Here is a 21,540-nt window from a genome sequence, read left to right on the forward strand (position 1 = left end):
AATGCCATCCACCTCATATTCCAACCCGTCCTGAACCACAAGAGGCGGCGGGAGACGCCGCACCGAGGACAGTGAAGGCTTCAACAGTGAAACATGGAACACAGGATAGATTCTCAGATGTGGCGGGAGCTTCAATTTCATGGCCACAGGGTTAATGCGCTTCAAGATCGTAAATGGCCCAATGTAACAGGGGTTGAACACGCTGTGCTTCCTGAACCTGATGTTCCTGGTAGACAACCACACACAATCCCCCACTTGATAGACAGGGCCAGGACGCCGGCGCTTATCAGCAGAGCGCTTGTACGCCACTTTGGAAGCCACAAGATTGGCTTGAGCCTGCCGCAATGTATCCCGGATGTGGGACACCCTCTTCGCAGCCTCCGGTACGCCGACCACCCTAATAGGATGAAGAAAGGGAAGAAAGCGAGGATGACGCACATAAGTACAGTAAAAGGGTGAGACCCTAGTGGCGCAATGAGTTGCGTTGTTATATGCCACCTCGGCAAGCCACAGATAATCCACCCAGTTGTCCTTGATACGATCCACATATCATCTCAGGAATTGTTTCAGAGTCTGATTGAGGCGTTCCGTTTGCCCATCAGTTTGCGGGTGAAAACTGGTGGACAGCGCCATCTCAATATGCAACGAAGAACACCAGGACTTCCAGAACCTTGTCGTGAATTGAGAACCCCTGTCCGAAACGATCACCGAAGGCAGGCCGTGTAGTCTGACCACGTGCACCATCAACATTCGTGCCAATTGACCGGCTGTGGGTACCTGAGGACAGGCAATGAAGTGCCCCATCTTAGTCAGGAAATCAATAACCACCAACACAGCTCTGCATCCCTGATCACTGGGCAGACCCACCACAAAATCCAAGGAAATGCTTTCCCACGGAACCGAAGGCGTGGGCAGCGGTCGCAGAAGACCAGCGGGGCGACGATGATCAGCCTTAACTGTTGCACAGACATCACACAACGATATCCATGTCTTGACTTCGGGTCTTATGGAGGGCCACCAACCCCGACGATTGATCAGTTCCACCGTTTTTTCCAGTCCCATATGCCCCGCACTGCGAGAGCAATGACACTACTGGAACAACTGTTTCCGAAGAGGCAATGTAGGGATCAGCAACCTCCCTTTGTACATGGGGTAGCCATTCTGAACTTGCCATTCCCTGTGACTTCGCAACCAGTTCTTCCAGTAGAAGGAGGTCACCCCCTTCCGGATTCCTAGCAAGAATGTATCCGGCTGTATCACACACACCATATTGGCCGGATCTATGATAGCAGACTCCACCCCAAAATCAGGGACCTTAAGGGATGATTGGCGCGTCAACGCATCAGCCTTCTTATTCTCCACTCCCGGCCGGAAGGTGATAAGGAAATGAAACTCCGAAAAGAACAGCATCCATCTAAGTTGCCGTGGAGTGAGATGTCGTGCAGCAGTCATGAACTGCAGGTTTCTGTGGTCAGTATAAACAGTAACCACATGTTTGGCTCCCATCAAGAAATGTCTCCACTCAGTGAAAGCGACCTTGATCGCCAAGAGTTCTTTTTCCGCAATACAGTAATTGATCTCAGCCCCATTCAACTTCCGGGACAAATACGCCACAGGATGTAATTGGCCTGTTTGATCATGACGTTGCGACAGTATGGCACCAAGTGCCACATCAGAGGCATCCGCCTCAACAATGAATGGCTTGTCAGGATTGGGATGGGCTAGTATCGGTGCAGACACAAAGGCTTCCTTCAATGCTTCGAAGGCCTCACCAGCCTCCTGATTCCATACAAACGGCCTCCCTTTCCTCAACAGATGCGTGATGGGAGCCACCACCTGAGAGAATTGCTTAATAAAACGTCTGTAAAAGTTAGCGAAACCGATGAAGCACTAAACGTCTTTTACGTTCTGTGGAACAGGCCAATCTTTCACAGCTCGGATCTTTCTTTCTGCCATCTCCTGACCATGTGGGCTAAGCATGACCCCCAAAAACTCGACAGTTGAGACGTGAAAGTCACACTTGCTCAATTTGCAATAGAGGCTATGCTTCTGTAGGAGCTGTAGGACTGACTTAACATGATGGACATGCAATTCCTCGGACTCGGAGTAGATGAGGATGTCATCAATGTAGACGACTACGTACCGGTCTATTATTTCCCTCAACACCTCATTGAGGAAGTACTGGAATGCCGCTGGGGCGTTACAAAGCCCAAACGGCATGACCAGATACTCATAGAGACCGTACCGAGTCTTAAAGGCGGTCTTCCACTCGTCCCCTTTCCTCATTCGTACCAGATGATATGCGCCTTTCAAGTCCAACTTGGTATAGATGGTGGCAGACTTCACTTGCTCCAATAACACATTGATCAGAGGAAGGGGATATCTGTTCTTAATCGTTACTGCGTTCAGCGCCCTAAAATTCACACACGCCCTCAATTCCCCATTCGCTTTAGGAATGAAGAACAGAGGGGAGGCTGCCGGGGACTTAGAAGGACGAATGAACCCCAGTCCCAACAATTTATCCAAATAGGCCCTCAGATGCATGGTTTCAGGTTCAGTCAACGCATATATTCTTCCACTGGGAACCACAGCCCCAGGGACGAGGTCAATTTGGCAATCATATTGCCTATGTGGAGGGAGCACTTCAGCTTGAATCTCGTCGAAGACCCCTTTAAAGTCCTTGTACAACTCAGGCAAACGCACATCCTTTTCTGCCGCCGTGGCCACACACTCTCCGCAGGCCAGAGCGGAAGACGGTCTATGGCTGACCTCATAACAATGTTCCCAACAGTAAGAAGAATTCATAGTGATGATTCCTGTACCCCAATCTATTTCTGGGTTATGTCGTTTTAACCAAGGGATGCCTAGGATTATCCCATATTGAGGTGCCTTGATTACATTGAATGTGACCCTTTCTTTATGACACCCGAACAGCATGTCCGTCTCAATAGTATGATAGCTAATGGGGCCTATGTCCAATTTCCTCCCATCAACAGCATATATCTCATCGCAATTGTCTCTGGGGATCAACTGTATCCCTACTCTTTTTGCTTCCGTCATATCCATAAACATGCCTGTGGCCCCAGAGTCCACCATAGCATGCATGGTAATCCAGCTATTCTGTATTAACAACACTACATCAATAAACAGATGTTGCGCCCCCACAACATTATTCAACAAAGAAGGGATGCAAACCCGACTCCAAGGAACCCCTTCGTTCACCTCGGAGTCCGCTAGTTTTCCGACGATTTCTCCATGGCGACTGAAACCCCTCTCGTAGGACGGAACCTAGACATCTTAGGTTTTACAGGGCATTCCCTAACAAAATGGCCTTTTTTGCCACAGTAGAGACAGAGCCCGTTTTTACGACGCTGCTCTTTCTCGGTTGCAGTCAAAGCGGCCCTAACTGCCCCTATATCCATGGGTTCAGAACCAGAGGCCGTGTGATTGTCAACAGTTTTCGAGAGCCCATATGAGGGAATAGTTCTACTCTTTGTTTTATGCTCACCTTTGCGTTCCCTCAATCTATGATCCAAGCGCAGAACCAGATTGATTAAATCCTCACACGCAACCGGCTGAGGATCGATCTGAGCAATGACATCTTTCATGTCGTCATTCAAACCCTGGTGAAACAAAGAGGCTTGTTTGACCTCAGGCCTTTAGTTTCCGCCACTAGTCTTCGAAAGGAATTAAGATAAGTTAGGATGTCCTGAGTACCCTGTCGGAGTGTCAACAATTCTTTGTCTGCGGTGTACGAGTCCGCTCTCCTATCGAACACCTTGATAAATTCATCCTTAAAGTTTTCCCAATCATGAATGATAGGATCATCTCTTTGAATCAAGGGAACCGCCCATTGGGCTGCGTCTCCGGCCAAATAGGAAATACGGAACGCTACCTTTGCCTGATTGGTGGGAAAGGATCGGGGTTTACAGGAAAAATGTAGCATTACCTGCGTGAGAAAGACCTGAACTGAACCCGCATCACCCTTAAAACGTTCAGGATTCGCTAAAGGGATAGTGACAGGTACTTCAACCACCACCGGACTGGGAGGCGTGGTACTTGAGGCCCCTGCATTAAACGGGTTCCTCTGAATGGTATCCAGACGGTTACGTAGGTCAGTTGTCTCCTGCCTGGAGGAAAGCAACTCGGACTGCACTACCACCAGAGCGGCTAACACATCATCAAGAGTAGCCATTTTAACAACCACTGACGGGGAGGAAGTAATACTTGGGTCGGATATTCTGTTATCCTCGTACTCCTCGGGATCAGCGTGTTGGTAAAACAAGGCCACCTCCTGATCTAACCACACCCAGAATGCTGTGATAGCCGTGGGTGAAGGCAGGATCAAGCGAGGGCAAAAGGGAAAAAAGGCGGGGAAGGAAGGGAACACCGGGGAGGGAGATCTGAAAGACAAACAACAAGAACGTTGGTACCAGTTTCTACACACTCTGTATAGCCAACCACAACCACCACGAAAAACACACTAGCACCTTCTACCTGTAGAGAAACTAAGGTCATGGATCTGTACTGTTAAATGCTCTTCTTATCATCCGCTCTCGGGAAGGAAATGAAACGAAGCTATGTCTCCCTGTAACACATAAAACATGGCAGCCCTTACCCTCTATACTGGGATACTTTGATTATATCTACTTTAATAAAGGAAGGTGTGTATGATAGTACGTACCCTCCCCAGTGTGAGAATACTGTAACGAATAAAGAGGAAGATCTTGCATAGCTTCTTAAGTACTCAGTGTTCTGTGGCACACGATCGCAGAGGAAATGAAGAGAAAGGGTTACATCACCCATAAATACCAAAAATGTAACAGTACCTGTTCCATGAAGATAGTAGTATCTATTCCCCGTGCGAGTCGCAAGACGCTGACTCAAGGACGGTACAAAATAATCCTACCAAGCCTGGCAGGATGTATGAAGAATCGTGAAGAGATACCGTCCTCCGCTCGAACCTCGGAAAATGAGGCTCACCAACGGAGGGCAAAAGGTGCAACAAGACAGGCAGAGAACTCCGTTGTCCTCCGCATGAGCCGGTGCAAGAAGGCTCGCCAACGGAGGACAAACACTACAATATTTACTGGAAAAGCAGAGTCCTCCGCATGAGCCGGTGCAAGAAGGCTCGCCAACGGAGGAACTCCCACACGGCACCCACCAGCCGGCGGTATGCCAAAATGAAACCCCACCGAACCACACGGAGCTCCGACGACAACGGTCCAACAATAGTCTGGAAACAGCCCTGCAGAGATTCCGGGTCAGATAGAGCAAGGCTCGGTCAAAGATCAAGAATATCCGACAAGGAGAACAGGAAGTTTAGCCTTATATAGCGCCGCCCATCCTCAAGCGCTAGCCCTTCTGGGACATGTAGTCAAACGCCTCACCGCCGTTGCAGACGGACAGTTCCCATTCAATTGAGGCGCTATGGGATCGTGACACAGACGCAATTATGGAATGATGGGATATTTGCGGAGAAAAAACCGCTAGCCTAAATGATTCCTTAAGGTGCCCTGTGGACCCTCCATGCTCAAGTCAGTGTTCTGTGTGTTGCTTGGGTGGCTGTGTGCGTTCCTCATTTTTCTTGCATTTTATTCAATGAAAATAGATATGGGAAAGAAAGATGTTGCTTACTAAGTAGACGCCATGTTGAAATGGTGAGCTGGGCTACATGCAATGCTTCTATGGTGCATACAATGGTAAACACTTTGTTGCTTGCTTGTGTGGTTCCCTGGGCATATAGATAGATGTATATATATTGTGATATATGAAGAATTCATTTACGTTTTGGTGTCACGGTGAGTGAATGATAAATGTGCCCTCATTTTTCAGACTGGATAAAGGGAACTAAAATGACTTAAAAAAATTGTGACATGTACAAACTCCATATGATTGTAAAACTGAGGTGGGTGTGGATTGCCCATATGTTAACAGTTTTGATATATTTCTAGAGTAGATTTAAGGAAATCTGAAACATTGCAGTCTAATATGAAAACACACCTCGTGCTGTGTATGGACCCCAGGTAACATATTAGTAACGTTTGTAATTGTTTTGTACGCAGACACACAATCATTCATGAGCCAAACTCAAATGAGAGTTTCCAAAGTCACATAGACAGATGTGACTCACCAGTCGTACAGATAACATACATATTCTAGGAGATCGTTTGCTCATTCCTTTTGGTGTTAACGAATTCAGTTTCCTTATCCAAAATAGTTCTCTTTTGGACAATTTCTTCTTGATGCCAATTTCCAACACGGTGACCCGTAATTGACTAACATTTTGCTCATCATTTCTTGCTCTTATGTTGCTTTGTTGCTCAGTCAATCTCATTTTGACCCTGCGCTCAATTTTGCACAGAGAAACCAATGCACATGGGCATTTGAGCATGTATATCAAGTACATGAAATCACACGTGGCTGTGGTTCCTAATTTTATGTTGCTTCCCTTCAAGGGATGCGTGATTTCTGTTCCTTTTATAATGTTGTTACAATTCCCACAATGTGACATGGTCTGGTACCTTTGTATTTCTTCCTTTACAGATTTACAGGTGTGACTTAACAATTCTTTTGGGTTTTTGGACCATTCAAACGCGAGCATCGGCAATGAATTGAATGTCGCTTTTAAATCCAGTTCAGTTTGTAGCACTGACCAATGTTGGAATATTGTCCTTCTTATTTTCATACTGTTCGTAGAGCATTTAAACACAAATACGGTTTTGTCTTTGAAGCTGTGGTTTTTCTTCAAACAGCTCCAACCTGTCTTTTGCATCCGTTCTTTCTGCGGCTCCTTGGATTATGTTTTCCAGTGAACCTCTTTCTTTGAATTTCTGTCATATCGTCGATTTGCTTTCTCATACATTTCCGGACTGGCGGTGATCTTTTTTATTCATAGTAAATGAGAATACAAACACTACTATGTAGGAATGCATTATTATCAGTCGAAGAGTAGCAGAACTTCACAGTACAGAGCAGGCACTCTCTGTTTCTCTCTGTTTCTCCATCTCAGAACTGATGTAAACACAGACAAGGCTCAGCATCTGTTTGGTCATCCCCTTGGTGATCCAATGGTCTTGGAATCCCTTCTCAGCCAACAGATTTGGCGCACATCTTGGAATCTTGATTGACAAATCTTTGCTTTAAAGAACCAGGTTAACTATGTAGTCTCTAGTTGCTGCCTTTAATTCTGACTTTGGGAGTCTTAAGGCTTGAAGACATCATCTCTTCCTGACTGGATCATGGAACCACTCTCTATCTTGGCCTAACAAATTCTCTGATTGCTCGGCTCACTTTTGGCTTGAATTACCGGACCTCTCTCTCTTCCACACTCCTTGCCACATAGGAGTTGCTCCCAGATAGGAAGCTAATTGCTTTAAATCCCTGTGTATCTGTTGGCATGTACTCAAGGCACTAGCACTGCTTTCCTTTGTTAAAATGTCTTGCCATATGATTATAAGCACACTTTTCATTCTTCCTTGTTTCACTAACTTCAGGGTCCCCAGATTTGCCGGGCCTAGGCCAGCAGCCAGGTACCTCAACTCTGAAAAGATCTTTCCTTTCTCTAACTCTTCAGAGTAATTTAGGCATGCTTAAGAACCTTCTTGATATGGGATAGTTTCAATATAAATCACCTTTTGTACGTGCCCAGACACCAATTTGAGTAGAACTAGAACACCCTTTCTGTGTCATTAGCACTACAAAGAATATTCTCAGACTAGATACAAAGATATCTAGCTGTATTTGTCCAGAATGAAACCCCAGAACAAGGCACACAAGTACTTTCCAAATGGTCGAGAGGGTTACAATGGCAAACTAAATGTAGGCATGTCTGTCATAGGGCAGAAGGACTGGGTCAGTGGCATATTTTTAGACTAACCAATGGTTATATAAACTAGTTTAATTTAGATTTATTCTAGGAACATTTATCTTTTATGTTCCTCCTGATAATATGGCTTGGACACAACCCTTCTGGACACTATGTACACCGCTGAGGGTGGTTGAATAGTTATTTACAACATACCTACCCACATTTAATTACAGATCATTGCAAGGCATTAATAAAATGTACCGGTGCAATGCACAGGATGGTAGACGCTTTCTTTATTTACAGACCCACCCCATCCTATGATGACACATGGGCGTCTCCCAGGTGGTAATGCATTATAGCCCTCCTCCCGGACTGCCACATCTCTGAAGCAGTATGGGATCATGCTGAAGTCTGAATATAGAAAACAAGACTCATGTGTGCAAAGGATTTGGAGTGAGAAAAGAATGCTAGATTTTCATTACATTATTTAATTGTTTTTAACAGTATTATTTTCCAAAAATTGTGGTATGTTGCAGGGTGATGGGTGAAGGCTATGGTAACAAGGAAATTAGGGGCCTCCTCACCTTACCTTGCAGGAGAACTAATTAGATTTTCTTACACCACTGGGTACGGGATGACTTCCCTTTTTCATATGATTTAAGATGGAAAAAGGGAATTCAGCCATCTTGGAGGGATTTGAAGGCTGGTGAGCTAAAGTTAGTTTTGCTTTGAAGGTTCTGCACCAGATAGCTAATGTTCGTTTTGTTATGGCTGTGGCACGGAAGGCTTGGACTTGGAGTAATTATGGAAAACAGGATGTGTTTAAAAAGAAAAAATGAAACTTTGAGGTTTCATTTTTAGGTCTCGCTGAGTCAGCGCATGCGCTGCTCTGCAAGACATTTAGTCAGTGGCTTTTGGAAATGCTTCCTAAGGCTGTTCCCGGCCACCACCTTTAGGTCGCATCGGCATGCTGAGCACATAGCGCGTCATCGCGATCACTTTCGGTTTCACCGCAATCGCAATGACTTTCACTTTCACGGCTGCGCGGCGTAACTTTTACGGCCGCGCAGCCAATGCTTGTTTTTCTTTCATTTAGTTTCGTTTTTCCCTTCACAAATTAAGCACTAGCCGGCCCTCCATTTCTTCGCCACGGTATATCAATTGATCGTTAACGTCATATTAGCTCTGTGCTACCATACTTTCTCAGTTGTTTCCATCTCCCCAATCACGAGTCCGGTTCCTTGAGTTTCTTGAAGGTGCAGACCTGCCCATCGCCCCAGTGGAGGTAGAGGCTTGCCAATGTGTACTTAACAAATTTTCTTCTCATGGTGCCACATCAGTGTAACGTATGCTTACCAGTGACGTCAGCACTTGTGTCCTTCCAACAACTCTCTTGTCTCTGGCCTGCCATTGTGATCAGTGTCTTTGCTTCTACACGTATGTATCCAAAAGATAATGGAGAACATGCTAACCCTCGGGCTTTGTTCCACTTTGTCTAGTGCCTGATGCTTGACCCTCATCTGCTTTGCCTGTATGGCAGGACACAGTGGGTTCAGATATCTGCCAGCTCCCAGGTCTTGAGCTCCATCTCTAATGCTCTTTACCTTCTTGAAGCAATCTCGGGCTTACAGAATTCTTTGTAGAACGCGTGGATATCTGTAGCATCAGAGTGTAGCAAATAAGGGTACCCAAAGGGGTCTACAAGATGGGGTTTCACATCTTTGTATAGATGAAGCAAATTGACCAGTCTTTTTAAGGAACTACACAACAGCTCTCTAGATAAGGGGCTTCAAATGCTGGCACAACAGCCCTATGTGCATGCCACTGTGCTGGGCATCCTCTGGGAGTATTTCTGTACTCCTTTGCACTGTTGTACTCTGTAGGCCTAAACACAGGAACCGCGTGACCTGCTCCACGTGTCCAGTTGAAGAAAAAGTCTATGGACCACCTCACTTTACTGGCTTCTCTAGAACACGTATTTCAATGTTATCATTTATAGCCTGCTATAGATTTACTGTGTACCTCTGAATTTTTACAGTACTTTAAAGCTCTCGGAAGATGGCACGCTGGCACTGTGTAAAACACCATAACGAAAGCACTGGAACAAATATATAATATGGGATGAATGTTAATTATACATCACAATAGAAAACACCATAACAAAAGTGCCAAAACGCCACTAATATAAATATATTGATATAAGGAATGCTAATATAAATAGTAATAACAAGGATGGCATAGCCTGTGAAAGCCTCTGCCCTCTTGACTTCTGAGAGGTAAAATCCTGATAAGTAAAGATGCCAGGCTTACCTCTTACAGCCTTCAGAGGTGCGGGTCCATTGGTGAGTCTCACAAATGACTGACTGTTTCCCAACTCTTGAGGCCAGACCATGCTTTACAATTAGCCAGCTGGGCGCTGCTATCAGAAAGGGAGGGGGCTCAACTTAAATCCACTGGTTTCATTTTCTCCAGAGGGGGGCAGTACTCCTGTCAGCTAGAGGTGGGCCCACTAGGGCGTCCTCTGGTGGTGCTGCCCGGGATCTCATTATTATTGCTAAGTGAGCAAATATCCTGATGTTGTAGCAGGAATGCCCCAGCCAGTGCCTGCACCTTGGGCTGACATCCAGTTCACCTCTGAACTGTCTCCAACAGTCACTCACCAACATTCTATTGCATCTCCGTGACCTGGAAGTGATCGTGGCGAGAGGAGGATCCGCCTCCATCCTCAGGCTGGGCAATAGAAACACTGACTATCATGGTTGGTTCACCTCTGCCAAAGCCAGAATACCCCTGCTTTGGACCAGCAGTACAAATGACATTCAAGAGGAATCAGAAACCCTGCAACAGCAGCCATTCTCATCCAATCACAATACCCAACGTTAAATTAAAAACCACACCCCTAGTCTGCTCTCAATGGTTCTAAGGTTCATCTCTGTCTTCACCAATCACAATGAATGAGTCAGAGGGCCAAGGCCTACCCCCTTTTCTATTTCTGTAATCTCAATGTCAGACACCAAAGTTGAAAGCCTGTCCTCTTCAGTAGTCGAAGGGCGTTTTAAAAAGGATGGGATCTGTGATGCTGCACGCAATGGGCGTGGGGTGAGTGAGCATGGGGGTGTGGTCAAAGGCATCCCTAAAAAAACAAAATATTCGGTAACTTTTTTCGGTGTAGATATAAAAAAACATACAGCTTAAATGAAAATTAAATGGAACTTATGTGAATCAGTGGGAAAATGCACAATTGTACAAAATGAAACCTCTGTTAGTAATGCATTGCACCAGAGAGCCACAGAATTGAATCTTGGTTGGGGCAGTGGAAAATAGTGACTTGTGTATGTTTAGTGCTACAAGGTCCCAGTCTGTGACAGAAAGCACTGTGATCATGTAAGTCATTGGTTTAATCTTGCATTACACGCTGCATGACTCGCGACTGTAAAATGTGCACAAAGGTTTAAGATAAACAAGCATTGGCATAGCCAATAGGTCTTGCCTTTGGAACCTTATAAGTGTTTAGCTATGCAACAGTTGATGTTGTTGCACCAAGGATATTGTGCTGCATAACTAAATACTTATAAGGTCCCAAAGGCGAGACTTATTGGCTATGCCAATGCTTGTTTAAGAGTAGGCAATGCTCCGTGGGACACTGCCTGCTCTAAAAAAAAAAAAATTCCATTACCAAAGGGGAATGGGTCCCAATGGATCCTTCCCCATTTGCAAATGGATTACCACCTCCTTAAAGGAGTCAGTAAAGTATTAATGTTTTGTGACCGAAATACGGGCACAAAACATTAATACATCCCATTCAGATTCGGTATTTGGAAGGGACGCTCAAAACACGCCCCTTCCAAAAACCGAATCGTAAACTCAAAATACAATTCAGTAAAGTGTTACTGAATCTCAATTTGTAGCTTGAACATTTGTAAAAGCAATCTTTGCGTTCAGAAGGAGCCCGATCGGGCTTTGTACATATGGCCAGGTGTGTGTAGGACAGGAATGCCACCCAGAAGCTAGGTTGAAGTCAATGTTAAATCTGCATGAGGCCCTCCAGGTAGGAAGGCTGCTTCTTGCTGGCCTCACAGAGGCGATAAATTAAGGTAGGCTCAGATGTGGAAACCACAAGTTCACGTTAAAATGTCATATTTAGGTCAAGTGTCACAGCTATTTGGTGTTGAGAGCTTGGAGCCTTGCAAAGATGTACAGTCACTGCGGAATATATGCCTAATCTTGAAAGAAGTTTACACACCACAGTTCCCGAGCCGGTGCCAAACTTGTGCTTTACGACACTCGACCCCCTTGGGAGACATCTGTCTTGGAATTTCAACCCAGCCAGTACATCATTTCCTTTCTAAATGCAACCAAAGCCTGGCGCATGTGATTTGTAGCCACTGCGGAGTGAGCGCGGGGCCATAACTCTCCAGACTGCTCGCCGACAGTGTCTTACTGATGCTACCCACCCCCGCAAACTCATCAGCAAAGAGGAATCCCTTGGCATGCCCAACCAGCACAGGCGAGGCTCGCATCCCAGCATTACCAGGTACTACGGACACCCTGAGGGATGAGAACCATATGCAGGTTAAAGAGCCTGTGCGTTCAACGTGGGCCCGACAAACCCACCGGCGCACTCTGATGACGCGGTGGACGCACCAGAGATCACTCAAGTTGTCCCATATCAGACGGTGTCGCTCATCCAGTCCAGCTTTTCCCTTGCTGTCTAGTGATGCTTTGAGCATCTACATTCACAAAATTTCAGATGGTATCGCAAACACAAAAGTCTTGTGAGATACCAGCAGAAAATGCGAGGTGCAAGACATTTTATTCTGAAACCAGTCTCATGCCTGCATCTTGTGAGATATTTCTAGGTGAAGTGTAGACTTGCTTACAAAAGCCACACAAGATACTGGGAAACCACACTTAACCCTGATAATGTGATTTCATGAAATCCCTGACTTTTTTAATGTAATTTCATGAAATTTCGCAAATAATTTTTCACGCTCCTCCTGATGTGCTGAGAGAGACGCCCAGTTCAATACCAGCTTTCCAGCACCTTACATGACCAAAGGTGCCTGGCCTGCCTAATCCACAAGTATACATTTGTCGTACAGAATACAGAATCCTACACTGGTATAATATTCCTGGTCCTGTGCGCTGTCCAGAATACAGTTTGGGAAAAACCCCAGAATTACTACAGATCTACATCCATTCGAAATCTAACTTGACCTTCCACTCAGTGACCGCCCACCTGTTCAACCAATAATCCTTCAAGAGGATGAGCCAGAGTAGTAGATCCCGAGGTACGCGACCAGGACGACAGTGGAACATCCTCAATCCTAATATGAGATCCTAACCCCGTCATGAGCAATTAGTAAACGTTATGAAAATGTAACTACTTTGACTTGCTCCCCGCTCTATACTGATTCAGGGTTGATGGCCGAAGAACATCAGACATGATTATGAGCCCCTATGATTGTACTCTAACTTCACCAGATGTTTCCTTTGTACCATTCATTAGTGCTGTGAAGAAATCAAATGGCTCTATGTTGTGCAAACCTTCTAAACAAATATGTACATTTCATTTACGCTTGCGCAAATTACTCGTTTGATCAGCTCATTCTTCAAAATGTTAACTACACATTGGAATTGACAACCAGAGGACGATTTCACAACAACATACTAGCGACTCATGCATGCAGAAGCCTCCTACACTTCTCTGAGGAGGAAACCTCAGACCTCTTGTTTACCTCAATATCAGATTTAATTTGGGCTTACTTTAATTTTCTCTCTTGTGGTTCACCTCGGTCCAACCTTAGTAGCGGCTGCCAGGGAATGATGGTGGAGGGGTGGGAGGAGAGGGATGGCAGTGGGGCCAAACATAAAAAAAAATACCACTTACCTTACCCTTTTCCACGTCTTTCCTCCGCTTTTCTGTCCCGGAACCCGGAAGCACCCAGGCTCCCTATAGCTAATCTTGTGATTGGTCTGAGCGCCGTGGATCAGCGCTCAGATGGGAACTGGGGGCCTGGGCAAGTCCCCCACCAGGCTTGTAATGTGGCCTGGTGGGGTACATGCAAAGTGCGCTAGACTGTTTTGCCGGGCCAAGACGGCCGGCCAAGTAGTAATGTACACCTGAAGTGTGCAAACCTCGCCTCCCCTGAGCCTCCAGCCCCACCCGCCCTAACCCAGCCCTGAAACTGCGAAAAATAAAATGATAATCACTATTTTATTATCCTTTTATTTTTCCTGCTCAAAGAGCAGTGGGGCGACGCACCTCCACCTTATGCGGAGGAGCCACCCCTGTCCAACGTTCAGGTCAGGAAGTACCGCAGTTCACTCATAGTCCTGCCAGGTATCCCAGATCCATGTGTGATGAGGTTCTCCAGTACTGCTTTATTTTTATTCTAGGAATTGTAGTTTTGGTGATTACATTATAAAACCAGAGCAGCAAGTCCCAGGTTCAAAGACAGGCCTTTTATTCTAGAAGCATATCCATGGCGGCCTGGGGCCCTTGGAGGCCCTTTTTGAAAGCCCAGGTCTGCTTCTGGTGCCTCTGCCACTTTCCCCAGCTCCCACTTTTAATTGAGCAGGCACAAGAGGCATCTAGAGTGAGGGAGTGGAAGGTACAAAGAAAGGGATGAGCAAGGGAGAAGGGAGAGAGGAAGAATGGCTAGATGAAAAGAGAGATTGCCAGTGGAGACAAAGGGATCAGAGCTGAATTGAGCACTGTTTGCCAGGGCTGCTTTTGGTTCACCAGACCGGCCCTGCTTTGACTGGAGCAGCTCATCATACATGAACTGGGAAACTCATTCCCCTACTAGTACTTACCTGTGAAATTTAGCAGGGGTGTTGCGAACCCCACTTTAGCAGCTACAGCGGGGGTAGAGTTCTTTATGGGTCTCTTTTACTGCACCCCAGCTGACAAAAGCTCATACTTAGGTAAATAAATAAAGAAAGATGGGTTAATAGAAAATGGAAACAAGGATGGAAGGTTAAAAGGAAGGAAATGTGAAAGCAGGAAGGGTGAAAGGAGGATGACAAGAAGGATGAATGGATGAGTGGATGAAAGGATGGGTGAATAGATAGGTGGATGGACAGGTGAAAGAATGGCAGAGTAAATGGAAATCTGAAAGCATGGATGGATGGAAGATACCATCAATTAATGGATTAAATGTTTTATTGATGGACGGCTAACTCAAATGTTGATGCATGGAAGGATAGGTGTGTGGATTGATGCCTGCATAGATGATGAATGTGCTGACAAATGAATAGATGAAATGGCAGATGGATGAAAAGTTGAAAGAGTATGAAAGGCAGATGAAAGAATGAATGAATGAAAGAATGCAATGGTGAAAGGGTGGATATCAGCAGGTGGATAGAGGGTAAAAGGATGAATGGATAGATGCTTGAATAGAAGAGGCAAGGGAATTGTTACTTTGTTTGCTTATTTTCATCTCAGCTTTGGTTTACAGTGGGGGTATTTACATTTTACTGCAAGAGCACATTTAGTATGCATGAGCAGTTGCTTGCTATTTATGTTCTTCGGCATTTAGCACTGTCTCTTAGTGCAAAATGGACAGGGTGCATTTTACGCTAAAGAAATAGTGCCAAATTACGGTACTGAGTTGTGGAAAATCCTAACCCCCAAAACATTAAGCTTGCGCTCGATATTCATGTTCTGTTGCATTTGGTGCTATCTCGTAGTGCAAAATGCATCCTTGTGTCCATCTTGGATGCAAGCGGGCATTTGTGCACTAAGAAATATCACTAATTGCAGAAGTACTCTTTTTGCATAATTGAAATGTAATCTCACAGAATCCTTACGTATTTCTACCTGATTACACTTCATAGAATCATGCGAGTTATGCCCAACCCTACTACTGACTTGTCGGTTCTCTGTCTTCACTAATGTAGGCTTGCATAATTTTTTCAGAACTACAACCTCAGAGCATTGGGCCGTTTTGCCTTTACAGCACTCTACCGGTCTTGGACTCTGTGTCAAGGGCTGGTTTTCTTACTTATTTAAAGCTGAACGCACAACAGATGTCTCTATCTTAAACATGGATAGTCTCTGACCAGGTAAGCTCTCAAAATGTGCCTGATATAGTAAATAACAAAGTAACAAGTTAGGCAAGCTGGCCCTTCTGCGGATGACCTCTTTTCTGGGCTCTTAGGCCGGGTGCCCGCTGCCCATGCACAGGGCCGGAGGGGGCCCCTGGAGCTCAGGTCTCCCACAGCACCGCAGATATGCTATTCCTCTTCAGGACCTAAACACACTTGGGAAAGGGTTGGACTTTGGGGGTTAACATTTACTATTACCACTCGAAGCTCAACCACATTGGGGAAAGTGTTGGACTTTGAGAGGGTCAAATTTACTATTATGACTCTACAGTTCACTACATTGGAGACAGTGCAGGCCTTAATTAAGTATTCTCAAAAAATGATGATATACATTACACCAAAAATAATAAATTACAGAAATCTATTTTAATTATGGCACAAAGGTAAACCACATAACATAAATTAGGTAATTTGGAAGCACTATCAAAAGACAATTAACAAATATATTTACTATAGCTCTAAAATTGATGTTTATAATGCGTTAAAAAATAATTAAAAACCTATTTAAAAGTTAACACTTTTCAAAATTGTAAAGTTACATTTAATAAATATCTTTATTTATTTAAACAAATTATAAAGAAATAATTGTAAATAGCAAGGAACCAAAAACTTTTATAAAATTATGTTCATAAAACCAGATGTATTAGAAACTTTAAAAAAATATAAATATAAAAACTGGACATACATTTAAAAAAATATTTTATGTAAAAGAAATAGAATTTTACATAATTAAAAATCCAACAGATGAAAAATAAATATATTTCATACTAAATAATGTAATACAGTGGGGCAGTGAAAGAATCACCGAGCCGTGAGGAAAACGGCATCCTACATCTTCCGGGCATACTGCTCAAGTGTGCTCCAGTGTGCGGGGGCAAGCGGCGTGAACCCGGACCCTTGCTGCAACCGCCGAGAGGGCTGCACCACAAGACCCAGGTGCCCCGGCGGTCGCAGCTCTCATCCGTCATTGCAGAGCGCCCGGAGGCGCGATAAAGCTGAGGAGCACCTCTCGCCCCGCGAGTCGCGCGCGGGAGGCGCCAAGGAGAAGCCCGGGCAAAGGGCGGGCCCTCTGTGGCCCTCAGAGGCACGAGGAGGACGGGACGGGGCTACCTCCCTAACATTACCCCCGTAAGGTACTTGTACTTGTTTGTGAGGCCACGAGCCTGGGCTGCCACAGTTACAGTCTTCCTGAGGAGCATTGTTATCGATTGTACTGTTCCATATTTTAGCTGGGAGCACCATTCATAGCCATCTTGCTCTGTGTATTGAGTGGTAATCCATTTCTCCTCCTAGCTTTTTGTTCTTCGTATCTGCTCTGTTCACTATTATTGCTGTTTTGTCTAACAAACGTTAGCTTATATTGTTCTTGGACCAGTATATGCTATTTCTAATAATATGTCTCCAAGGGGCAGTCGCAGCAAAACAGCTGCTGCGGGGGGGTGGATTAGTAACTGGCCCTATAGATAATTTCATCATCAAGGCCAACGATGCTATAAACCAAGGTATTTTTCTTCTAGAGCGCAGGGTCTCTCAAGATCTGGCCCATGCTAAACGCTCATCCCTTGACTTATTGCTGCCGCTACCACACCCGTTCAGGCTATGCCCAACAATATCAGACCTTTACTTAATGTATGTGCTGACATTCGTACCATCCCAAGTGAGGTAAATTTATCAGCCTCTATTCCTTTGATAGACTCAGAAACAGATATTAGTACGGATTTGGAGAAAACTCCAGATTTGGTTATTAATTCTACTCCTGCAGTAATATCTGTTGATAATACAAGACAATTAAGAGGTAGACGTGAGGGCGCTCTCCAAAAACAAAAACAATATGTATCGAAGTCCCGGTCTACAAAGGTTAGGAAACATGGTCTGACTAAAAGAAAAACTGGGAAAGGTACCAATTCTAATCTAAACCAAAATATGAGCAGAGCTACGGAGACTATCCAGGAAGATGAAAGAGAGAAGGACCAGCAGGGTGGAACTTTAGATAACAATGATACAACTTATGATAACACTAAAAATGCTAATGATCGCATGCTGGAAAGGTTGGGTGAATTATTAAGTATTTACTAATCTCCTATCGAAAGTAGGCTTACTCGGATAGAAAAGCAAATAGCGGAACTGAGTAACCCTATTAAGAATCTATTCAAAGAAGGTGCTGTAAATGGTGCAACAAATCCCAGTTTTATTAAAACAGTTGGCACCAAATCTAACACTTCCCAAGCACCAATCACAAACACTAATATTGCACCCAAAGTCTCATTGGCTACAATAGCGACACCAAAGGGTGCATCTATTAGTCAGCCAATGGCTACCCTTAGTACCAACAATGTAGCCTCAGATAAAAGGAAGGACCAGAATATTAAACAATCAAATGGGACTACTATAGGCCAACCTGCGAATCCCGCAAGTAGTTCCTCTATTGCCCAACCGTTACAAAAAACAATCAGGCAAGTCCCCTCTCGTATTAACCTTCCACCGGAATGCGGAGCATATGTATTGGTGTTAGTAAATGTCTCTAAACTAAGGAAGGACCAGGATGAAACCTATATATCTCTTAAAAATAAAACCTTACACTGGTTAATTGCAAATTGCAATTTTCCCATAGATGGTGCAAGGGAGATTATTAACACTCAGCGAGTGGGCTGGATAGGCCCACTCAGGAAAAAGTTTGAGGGTGATTGTGTTATCATAAGCTTTAAAAATCCTCAATGGGCGGAGGAAACACTTGCAAGTGCCCCATCACCCTCACCCTGGGAATTTAACACTACACTCCTTCCATTAGGTTATTTCTACAGACATTTGATACCTTCCGAACAAGCTATGGTGAACTACCCCACATTTTCTTATGAAGATTCGAATTTTGGAGAAAGGATTAAATCACCGCTCTTTATTCAGAAGCCTATCGTCAATCACATGAATAGCCGCAATTGGCGGAATCAGGCCTCAATGTCAATCCCCACCCCCCATCTTCCGCATTACCCACAATTCTCAACCATGCACCAATACAATTATAGAGATAGGTCTTACTCAGTTTCTGATCCCTATCAGTTCACACCGACAACTGAAGTTAGGTCAACATTTAATATTCCTACTCAAAATCGGTTTGAATATTTTTCTAATTTAGATGAACAGGACTGACTGGGCACATCGGTCAAAAATGAAATGTATGACCAAGCTGCAGTCAGTAAACCAGAGGGACCATCAGTTCCAGCTGTGGTTTGTCAGGACCTGAATGGTCCTATAGAAACCATGTCTTTTAACAGTATTTTGCCCACTTCCCATAAAATAACCAATTATAAAATAGGGAATACCGGGAGTAGATCTGACAAATACTGTACTACTTTTGGTTTATCAATTTTAAGCTGGAATGTCGCAGGACTGGAATCTAAGTTGTCGGACCCTGCATGGGTTGAGATAATTAATGATGTGGATATTCTTATGTTTCAAGAAACATGGGTTGTGGGGAATTTGTATATAGAGGGTTATCACTGTTTTAGTTTAACATCACCCAAACCCAGATTAGGCCGAGCAGTGGGCGGCTTATTCATTGGGATTAGAATTCTGGCAGGTGGTACAATTAGAGACCTGCAGATTGATAACCTTGTTAATCCTAACATTCAAATTCTTGAATATAAGTTAAAGTCAAAGACCACGATTTATTTAATCAATTTTTATAATAATGATTTTTATTGTGTACCGAACAAGAATTTTTTGGCATTATCCAAGGTTTTAACTATATTTGAATGTTCTCTATCAGTAGACACTAAGACTGGTATTCTAATAGGGGGAGATTTTAATGTGAAATTAACAGAGAATTATGGGTCTGATGATTCTATTTACCCTGACTCAGTAGATCACAGGGGATCAGAATTGTTCAAAATATTAACTGAATTCGACCTTGCTGATGCTATGAGGGTAGGGTATAACATGAATTTCCCTTATGCCCCCACGTTTATTAGCAGGAATAGTAGTTCCATTATTGATTATGTATTCACGTCACCACTGCTAACAGATCGTATAGTAAAAACGTCTGTGGTGCAAACACCTTTTAGTGATCATAATCCATTGTTGGTGATTTTAAATTTTGCATCTAGTCCGATCTTTATGAATTTAAATGGGGCAAGGGATATCACACCCTCAACTGATGGTCTTCGATTAAAATGGAGGGGAATTGATTGTGGGGCTATCTTAGACAGTGTACAAATGATACAACCTCATCTGATAAAATCTTGCCTGTCCCCTAGTGGAAACCATGATAAACTAATTGCAGATTTTGAAGCATTATGCCAAACCATTAAAACCCTCCTGTCCGTCCCACTTCCCAAGGAACGCAAGGAGCCAAGGTGGTTTGACTCAACTTGCTCCTTGGCTAACAGAGAGTTAAGAAGGGCACTCTCTGCCAAACCAAGGTGCAAAGAAGTTGTTCAAGCCGCCAGGAAAAATTATAAAGAGAAAATATCAGCAAGGAAGACTAACTTGCTGTCCGATCATTGGGACTCTTTGTTAATCAGTGCGAACCTGGGCGGTAGTGGCCCATTTTGGTCCGCTGTCAGGAAAACAAGGGAAATGGGAAAAGAGCTCACCCAAATTAGCTGTAACATAACAAGTGCAGCATGGGAGAGTCACTTCTCAAAAATGTATGCAGGGCCCACTGATGAGTATTCTTTTTCTAATTTAGGTCAATTGGATGGCTTAAAGATTTTGGACCATGAAGTTAAAATAGCCATAAGAGAGAGCTTAGGAAATAAGGCGCCTGGACCAGATGGTCTCCCCATCGATATTATTAAATATAACGTCGACTTGTGGACACCAATACTTCTCAATATTTTTAATAGTCTCCCAAAGGCAGCCATGCCGGCAACTTGGGCTACTAGTATTATTGTCCCAATCTATAAAAAGGGAGACAGGTCAGATCCAGCGAACTACCGTCCCATCTCCCTTTTGGATAACACCCTAAAAGTCCTAGGACGTATAATTTATAATAGGGTATTGGAATGGGCGGTTGACACTGACTTTTTAGATCCTTGTCAGATGGGGTTTAGGAGTGGGGTAGGAACAGTGGAGCAATGTTTAAATCTGAAATTGATAATTGACAAATATTGCGTTGCCCGCACATCTCCTACCTACCTCGCTTTTATGGATCTTTCATCCGCTTTTGATCTTGTGAATAGATCCAAGCTCTGGTCAATTCTCTCATCCAATGGTCTTGATGATACTCTCGTTAGATTTTTAGCCTATCTCCATACTGACCTGAAAGCACGGGTACGTATTGGGATGGGTGGAGAGGTCTCGGGAGCCATTGAGATAGGGAGGGGGGTGAGACAGGGGTGCGTTTTAGCACCCCTGTTGTTCATCATCTATATTAACGGTCTATCCAATTGCCTGAAAAAATCCACTTCAGATGTCCCAATGATTCTAGGTAATCCTTTACCTGTGCTTTTATACGCAGACGATGCGGAGCTTATGGCCCGCACTCCTAATGCTCTTCGCCTGCTGGCACATAGTTTTGTCAATTTTATGGAGGGTCTGGACTTAAAGGTAAATTTAAAAAAATCATTTATTATGTCCTGTGGCCCGGGCAAAAGGAAACTCAATACAATCCGAATAGGCAC

Source organism: Lissotriton helveticus, chromosome 5_1, assembly GCF_964261635.1.
Source record: "Lissotriton helveticus chromosome 5_1, aLisHel1.1, whole genome shotgun sequence".
In the NCBI taxonomy this organism is placed as follows: domain Eukaryota; kingdom Metazoa; phylum Chordata; class Amphibia; order Caudata; family Salamandridae; genus Lissotriton; species Lissotriton helveticus.